We start from the raw sequence: 8,551 nt of genomic DNA, 5'->3' as shown, positions 1-8,551 counted from the left end.
CCATTACTATCACTATCACCGCATTACGCGGGCTTAAGTCTATTGCGCGGGTAAAAGTAGGGAATACGCTGGGCAGGATATGGGCATCTAGAAGCTTGGCCATTGAGCAAGACCCAAATTTTTCTTTAGAGGTCCAAAATATTTATTCCATTTATATAATAACATAAATATATATATATCTATATAATTATTAAAACAGTAGGAAACCAAATCATTCTAAGCCTTCTACAACTTAAAACTTTTATAATGATGACACATGGGATTAATGTTACGTGTCATCTTCTTAAAGAAAAACACACGCGGACCTCTAAAGCCCACCCAGTTGTTTCATATGACCCGTTAAAACAACCCATTCTTCTTCTCCTTGCGATTTTTTTTCTTTGAACATTCCTCTCCTCATGTTAATCTACAGAAGTTACAAGCTCTTAAGTGGATCCACATGATGTATTAATAGGTATTATCTATTTATTTTTTTTCGTTTCTGCTATTGTTATTTTATGTGTATACTATTTACATTATTTTTGGTTTTCAGATTATTTGGAAGAGTTGATACCTAATCCTGATGATTGAAATCTACACCCATAAATTAATCAAAGGCTATTATCAGTGAATATTGCAAGTAAACATTCACACTTTTATTTCTTCAAATATTGTTGCGGTAAATAAACATTCACTCTTAATGTTTCTCACATATGAATACTGTGGAGTTATACGAACCATGAAGATGGGGTCAGTCTGGTGATGAAATCGAAACCAATGAGGTGATAAAAGGTGATCCAGATACCCATGTTGTAATATGTAAGTTACACGAACACGATGAAATTGTGGTGTTCTCAAGGAAGGACTTGCTTGTGAGTTGTACCAATAATGACAAAAGCAAACTTATATGTGGCTTGCTTGCTATGGACTTGACAATTACAAACATAATTGAGCAGAAGTGTTTGTTCAGAGTGCATTAGTTCACATGATTGGGAACTTGTAGAGAGGTTGATATCATTAGCTAACCCGCAAACGCTTAATGATGCTTTGTGAATTTCATTGGATTCAATTTGGTTTTTGAGCACCCATCAGGAGCTTGATGGGATTACGGGGTTGATTGAAACTATCATCTTTAATGATGCTTCCGACTTTACAAGGGCGGCTCTTAGGACTTCGTTTTTAGCTTCTTGCGTCTGAGCTTGCCCAAGTCGAATAATGTGCCTTGCAGACACTGAATGTGTAATGGCACGGAGGTAATCCTTTTTTCTAATTTCGCTAATTTGTATCTTTTTATATATTAACACTATTCCTATTCTTGTGTCAACACATCTTGTTGCTATTTTTATTACTATATGTTTATTACTGCCATGTTTATTGCTTTAAAATTATAATTATCTATATAAGTTTATATAAGTTAAAAGAGTCGCTTAAATATACAAGTTAATTGGTTAGTTCAGTTGAGAGAATTTGACGTGCTAACCTTTAACTTTTCTTTATAATGGTTTGCAAGCTACCACTTGCTGAAGATTCTATTATAGTTTTTCATAATAATGTTAGATGGCTGGTTACTAATTGAACAATGCAACATTACCCCTTTACATAATAGTGATGACTTTGATTTTGATCCATAAATTTCCCAAAATTAACCACCGATTTCATCTATTTGCAGGCAACAAACCACGCTGCGCAGTAAAGTGGGACACATTTAAAAAGCACCATCCAGTCATCCACTCTCTGTTAACCCATATTCTCTAAGCTCGAATAGATTTTTTAGATTATGACGAATTTTTTGGAAAAACATATTAATGGATTTAGTTAGAAAGTTCTTTGGATCGTCATCTACTTATGCAATCCATTCTGCATATGTTAAAAGTTGTTCTAATGGGTTCTTCTACTATTTTTTAAGATATTAATAGTTATGGTAGTTTGTACATGAAGTATGCAAAGATTCGTTCCAAATATTATTGTATTTCATTTGGTTACTGGCTGCACTCGACTAATAGTGGTATGGAGTTCCATTATTGACGGTATATACTTATTGCAGTCATTATGATTTTGCCTTTTAGCATAAATAGATCACTCAAGTGTTTTCGACAAGATTAGACGCATGAGATCTTTGACCCAAAACAAATTAAGACGCTTCCATTGGAATTCTATGGTCTATCTATTCATCTATTGTGGCACCAATGGGTTCAAGTAAAGTTTTTTTTGGTTTTGGGCAATTATTGTTGGTAGTCTTTGTGTAGAGTTTATATATTGCAGAATGGAGTGAGGTGCAGTAATTTGTGTAGAGTTTTTTGGTATATGTTTCATATATGTAATTATATGATGTATCTACATCTCTTATATCCTTTTACTTTTATCACATCTCTTATAATAACTTGAAACAAATCCAACCTCTTTTCAATGAATTCATCCGGTAGATTGTCATAACTGCTAGGGCACACGCTTGCACAAAACGATGTCGCGCAACACATTAACACTATGTTGAGTAACCAAATTTTTATTAACTATTAATGTCAATGTTGCAAATTTTTAAAAATCATTTTAAAAGCCGCGCATCGCGCGGGTAAAAGACCTAGTATATATATATATATACTTTTTGTAAAACAAATTATCATCATCTCTTTTCAACTCTCTCTACCTTTAAAATACTCAAAATAACCTTAATTTTTAACGCATTCCTAACTCACACACTAAATCTAACCAGTATATCCCTAAAAATATTTTCCAACCATATTAATTTATCTGAACTATCTCCTTTATTCGTTAATTTAAATATTTTCACATAATATCTCTATAATACTCTTAATAAAATTATTTACAAAAGATACAACCATTAACCATAAAATAACTACAATACCATTACATCAATTACTTTTAGATTAATAACTACATTATCGTTACTACCACCGCCACCATCACCACTCATTGCCGTCATTACCGCTGCATTGCGCGGATACCCATTTCGTACTATATAAAAGCAAATTACATCCTTACAATCACTCGTTCACACTCTAGCTTTATTCTGTTTACTTTTTGTTTTGTAGACCATCTTTATCGACGTACCGATCGTATGCACCAAATTTTTACTCCAATCTGACTTTCTTTCGTATATTTTGCATAAAATATATAGAATTCTTACGTACTATTTAGGAATTATATTTACTTAACCAATAAATAGCTATGGTATACTAAACAAAATAGTGTGTAACATCATTGAAAAGATAGTTATTGTAATTTCATCGATCTAATGTTGATTCTTCCATCAAATTTGTTGTGATTTGCTCAAAGAATTATTATTACATAAAAAATAACAACAAATTTGATGACTTGGTTGAAAATGGATTTTCATCAAGTTTTTGTGTCTTGGTCCATATATACTTGGAGAGTTGGAGCTGATCTTAAAGAATGTGTAAGATTTTCAAACATGGATCGACCACGATGGATACATACACAAGCATAAGCATATATTTCTAATGCCGCTATGTTAGACTTTTTACTTATTAGCTAGCATTGATACGAAGGACTAAAGATATATACAAATTAAAGAACCTTTTTGATGTGTGCGTACACCCAATTCTAAAAAGGATAATTTAGTCAATAAAGTTTCCATTGAATACGACATAAGTAATGATGGTTTTACATGTATCAACTTTTTGGTAGTTATTTTCTTTAAAAAAAAAAAACAGAAAATTATACTTCTTTTAAAAACACTTATTACACAATAGTAGCTCATGTGATTTACGATGAGTTTCTTAATCATTGCCCAGACATCTAAGGTTCACACGTACGTAATAAAATATTTTACATAAAGTTGATTAGAAAGTAGTTTTTCGACTTTCGGATACAACGTACACTTTACAACGAGTTAACCACAGTCAGTGTCATAAAAACTCTAACTAGCTAACCCCTTAGTTTACAATATACGGGAATTAATGTGCAACCCTTAGGGATTGAGATTTAAGAGTGGCAAATCATCAAGTATTCCCGCCACCAGAAAAAGTAACTAATTACGTAACACTCAATGTTGTCTTTGACAGATTAGTGGTAAGAAAAATACTGTGACCTTAAAGTCTCAGGCTCGATCCCCGCTTGGCACAAAAAAAAGTTCTTTAAGGTAACCGTTATTAATAAAGCCTAAATCCACATGTGAAATTTAAATATGCAGGTTCGATCATTTGAGATGCCGAGATCATGTGAAGATTAGTATAAATGTATTGTACTCATACAGGATGAGTCGATGAGTTTCCATATTGTGGTATCGGGACCATTATTACCTTTTTTCACTCTTATCCTTAAGTACCTAACGCAGATAGACTACTTCCAGATTTACCAAATATCAAAATTAAAAGTATCTCCAGGTATAAGTATATATTATTAACGTAAAAAGTTATAAAATGAGAGTCAAAAGAAAATCCATCTTCCAACTTAGATCTTGAAAACCTGTCATAATTTGATGGTGATTCGACCACGTTTTGGACATGTTTTGTAAGGAAATATATATAGTAGGCTGTAGGCAGTTGGTTGCAGTAAACTATAAGTGAAATATAACATGATTCAATGGTACTAAATGAGACCCAAACTTAAAGAATGAAAGAGTCGAGAGACGGTGAAATAAGCCACGTCTCGGTTTGTTTGAATAGCATTTCTTAGTTTCCCCACCAAATCAATTTGCATTTTGCAAATTTCTGACACACATGCATGCCGCCTGCCTGCCCCCACACCATACATATCTACTAATAAACGTGATTCATCTTAAACTTATATATGTCAACTTGTGTATGCAATTTTAGTGTTATGCAAACAAACATGTCCTTTTCATTATTATGTCGTCTTAATTTCTTATATATTTCTCGTGAAATAAATTTTAAAATCATAAAGCAACTTAATTACATATATTGTATATCTACATTGACACATGTATGTCAATACATTATAAACAATGTTACATTTGTTCACACTTTTAGTTAGCATGAACAAATTAAAAATTTTGTCATGTTTTTATGTGTGTAAAAACATGTAGAAATAAAAGTGTGTAAAAAATATCTCCACACTAAAAAATGTGAAGAACTAAAAGTTCACAATTTTTAGTATGGACTTAAATAATTATTTTGTAACACCTCATTTATCTTAGATAACTAAAAAGTTAGCATTGCTGTTCTAAAATAAAAATAAAAAATTAGCATGGACAAATGAGCCATTACAAAATAATTATGAAAGTTCTACACACTTTTTAGTGTGAAAATTTTTCTATACTTTTATTTTTACATATTTTTATATACATAAAAGTGTGACAAAATTTTTAATTTGTTTCACGCTAACCAAAAGTGTGAACAAATACAACATTGTTTGTAGTGATGTAAAAATCTCAATAGTGCAGAGAGAGATCGAAGGATGTATATTAGTATATGAAAGAATATGAGACCTTAAATTCTTGGGTTTAGCAAAATGTTATCGGGCCTAAGACAACGGTTTTATAATTACATAAGATAAAAGGGGTACGTAATTGTACAAACTATATTACGTACGCGTTATGTTTAAAATACATATACACTCAATACTATTCTAAGTGTTTTTTTTTTTTTTTTTCTTTTTTGAAAATTAGCTATTCTAAGTTCTAAGAGTCAAAGCCAAGTGTTTTCAGGAACTACTTTAAATCTTAATTGTAAATTTTTTAATTTTTTGATGACCATTTGATTTGTTGAGTAATTAAATGGTGATCCGTGTAAACTATTTTCTGTCAATTAAAAAAGGAACATATGAACATAAAGGTAGTTACAATTCTCCAAATCTATGGGAGATTATTAAGGAACCATAAGATTAGGAATAATATGTTGAATACAACTCTAACGGTTATAATTAACATGCATAAATATTTTATATTTTTATTTTAAAAGTTCATATCAAAATTTTATGATAAAAATACAACTATATTAAGTATTACATTGTATATTTTAATATGAAGTTGACTTTTATGGCTATGTTTAACAAAATCTATAAGATTATAGTTAGGTGATATATGTGGGCTATTTTCAGCCAATTAAAATGATAAATATTAACACAAAGTTGATTATGGCAGAGCCTTCATTAGGAAAGGGGTGGAACTTAAATACCCATGAAATGTAAATTAATACAGTGCTTATCTTTCGGTTATTGTTAGGTAATAATATCTATATCTATATTATATTATAAAAAAAATTAGTCGCTAAAAGTTATTCGAGAAAAATGTTTAAAATAATTTTAATAACTATGTTATATTATTAATTTTTTATCTTATAAAATATCTGCATTAACTCTTTACATCAATTATCTAAACCACTCGATGCCACCTCCACCATCAACGGTCGTCCCTCACCACCGCACAGTTGCCTCCACAAATATCGCAGCATTGTGTGGGTACCGTGCTAATCTAGTCTTAACAATTGTAGGTAAAGGTATCGGCTATCAAGAGATTAACTGGTATTAGAAAGACTTGAGATTTTGAGACCTTGAATTCAAGTTTTAGTACAAGCAAAATGCTTACAATAATGACAAAGATTTTTCTGTAATGTATTTTTTCTGAATTTGGAGTTAAGTATTTGAACAAATATACCGCTACGCCTAAATTCGTTGTAAAAAAAAAAAACAATTGTGAGTGAGACTACCCACCGCCTAAGGTTTTTTGATGATGATGTCTAACATGTGTGCTTGTTTAGTAAGGTCGGTTTTCTTCCAATGCTTAAGTGATTCTATCATTCAATATCCTTAACTTTCCAATAAGGGTCGCGTTAGCTAGGCCGTTTTCTTGCAAAAGTGTAAGCGCGCGTAGCCCACCTTGGTAGCTTAGCGGTAGAGCGGCCTCTTGTGTATAGTTCAGCAGGTGAACGTGGGTTCAAATCCTTCTCAGAGGGGAAAACGAAAACAGAGGGAGTGCGAAGGGGCTTTTAGACTAGAAACTTAATTAAGCTCTCCTTTCTGACACTAGTGAGTAGTGATCTGATATCTCAAGACGTAAGTCTCTCTTTTCGGTCTAAAAAAAACTAATTAAGCATTTTAATCTTGGATAGTGTGAGATTTTCGATAGTCTGAGTCAACTCAATTTCATAATATAATGGTTTTAGTTTTAAACGTTTTTGAAAGCCATAAATGATCGAGTTCAACACTCATAATAATATATCTACTACCTAAACATGATACTGAGGAAGCACTCGTTAATTGCTGAATGTATCATATTGCTTTTTTTGTTAGATAAGTATCGATCGCATCAGCTGATTATTTTCACATGACTGACATGGACAATTGATAATACTAATCGACATAAACATGTAACGAACTTAATTATATATGCTAATCTATTCTAATTAAAAATTATACATTGATGACGCACACATACATATACATGATATGACATTAAATTTATGTTCGTGACCATTTTAAACAGAAAAAGTGATTCAAATTGAGTGAAAAGTAGATATTTGGTATAGAACCAAATGAGTAACCAAAAGAAACCTAGTAGATATCCACAAACTGAACCAGATATACATTGTTACTGTTCATCTAAGAGTGTGCCATTATTACAAGTACTGAAACAGTTGTAGCTAGTACCGGTAATACAACACACGGGTGTTTGTTGGATTCCGAATTTCATTTTGAAAGTGATTGCAATTTTGTATTTGTAATCATACCTATTTTGCTTGTCCCAAATCAATAATTGGTGTTGCCAGTTGCCAAGATGTTAATGAATTAAAGAATATTAATACTAGGAATTTTCAATCCATTAATCATTATTTATTTACTTTCTTCCTAGCTAGTTTTACAGAAGGAAAATAATAGTTAACAATAGTTAACTTCTTTTGGTATCTATGATGAGTTGGTGAAATAGTTTGAAGTTTTTCTGTTGACCTATACGTCTCAGGTTAGAATTTTCATTCCACCAACTTTGAGATATAGATAGCTCTTTTATGAAGGCTTGACTTGGGTATACCCAGGTTTAAGTCCGAGGTGCAGGGCTTACCCATATTAATCGTCGTGCCTTCGGACGGATTAGTAGGGGGCTTTCCCCCATTGGGTATTTGAAATAGATATTTCTACTTCGAGTGAACTCTTTAGCGCGGACCCGGTTAAGACAACGTATGCTAGGGCTTTCGCTGTCGAATCACGACACGAAGTTTCAAGCGAAATTTACTTTTCAAAATAAAAAAAAAAAAAAAAAGAAAAGGTTAACTTCCTTTAGTTTACATTTTGCAAGTAATTGATTAACAATAAAATCATGAAAAATGCTAAACAAAGCCCTTAGGGCTTCACTTAACATGCATAAAAAGATTGTACATTTCATATTAAAAGTCCACCCCTGAATTTTATGGTAAGTGTACAACTAATTAATGCACCTTAACGAAAGCCCTTAGGGCTTCGTTTAGCAAAACCCTAAAATCATTTCTAAATCATCACATCATCATAACTATTTTTTTTAATGTGAATACTACTTTTTATCGCCATCATATCTATTTATCTCAACTCTATCTATCTATAATCAATTATTTCAAAGTTGATTTGCCTAGGAAGGGTCAAGCTGTAATGTTATTTCAACTTT

The 8,551-nt window shown here is 31.7% G+C and overlaps 1 long non-coding RNA gene across 1 annotated transcript; it reads left to right on the top strand.

Annotated features, from left to right (window-relative positions):
• The first annotated feature begins 313 nt into the window (after positions 1 to 313).
• Positions 314 to 2,166, top strand: LOC122606146. Its single transcript, XR_006324818.1, has 3 exons — positions 314 to 454; positions 533 to 1,232; positions 1,649 to 2,166. It is a non-coding gene; the product is annotated as an uncharacterized LOC122606146 (long non-coding RNA).
• The last annotated feature ends 6,385 nt before the right edge of the window (positions 2,167 to 8,551 follow it).

The sequence above is a fragment of the Erigeron canadensis genome, chromosome 6 (assembly GCF_010389155.1).
Source record: "Erigeron canadensis isolate Cc75 chromosome 6, C_canadensis_v1, whole genome shotgun sequence".
NCBI lineage: Eukaryota > Viridiplantae > Streptophyta > Magnoliopsida > Asterales > Asteraceae > Erigeron > Erigeron canadensis.
This window is presented reverse-complemented; position numbering and strand designations above follow the sequence as displayed.